Source organism: Arachis duranensis, chromosome 9 (genome assembly GCF_000817695.3).
Source record: "Arachis duranensis cultivar V14167 chromosome 9, aradu.V14167.gnm2.J7QH, whole genome shotgun sequence".
NCBI classification, from domain to species: domain Eukaryota; kingdom Viridiplantae; phylum Streptophyta; class Magnoliopsida; order Fabales; family Fabaceae; genus Arachis; species Arachis duranensis.
The window spans coordinates 53119772-53120427 of NC_029780.3; positions in this window are offsets into that span (position 1 = coordinate 53119772).

Consider the following 656-nt stretch of genomic DNA (forward strand, 5'->3'; position numbering starts at 1 on the left):
CCAAATCAAGTATTGGTAGGATTATAGTCACATATCCATCCAAACCCAATTTGGTCCAGCATGAGAAAGCATTTCTAGCATGATCTCTTCATTCCTCTTCCAAGGTTCCGAAGAGATCCAAGTATGAATAGCTTGTTTTCCAGGATTACTACCCAATTGGATGAAGATTGAAAGCTTTCTAGTAAAATCAAGAGAAAAGATAGAAGAAGAAGAATGAAAACTACTATTGATCTATCAAATTGCAGCAGAGCTCCCTAACCCAATGAAAGGGGTTTAGTTGTTCATAGCTCTGGAAAATGAAAACAAAGATGGAGAATACATCATGAAAGTAAAACTAGAAGTTGCAGAGAAAGTAAAATACAGAGAGTAGTTTTATGCCCAAGGCTACCTAAAGTTTTCCCCAAAAACTCCCGATCTAATTCAAAGCTACTCCTATATATACTACTCTTCTGATCTTCTAAGGCAGGGACTTTTGCTCAGGACGTTAGTGGTGTCAACGTTAAGTGAAAGTGTGGGTTCGAGAACGTTAGTGACAATCACCTTTTTCACTAACGTTCCTAACCCAAATATGATCACGTTGACTACAACGTTAGCGGCACTAACGTGACCACTAACGTTGCCTCTTGGTCCTTCGCACACGTTATTGGGACCTACCT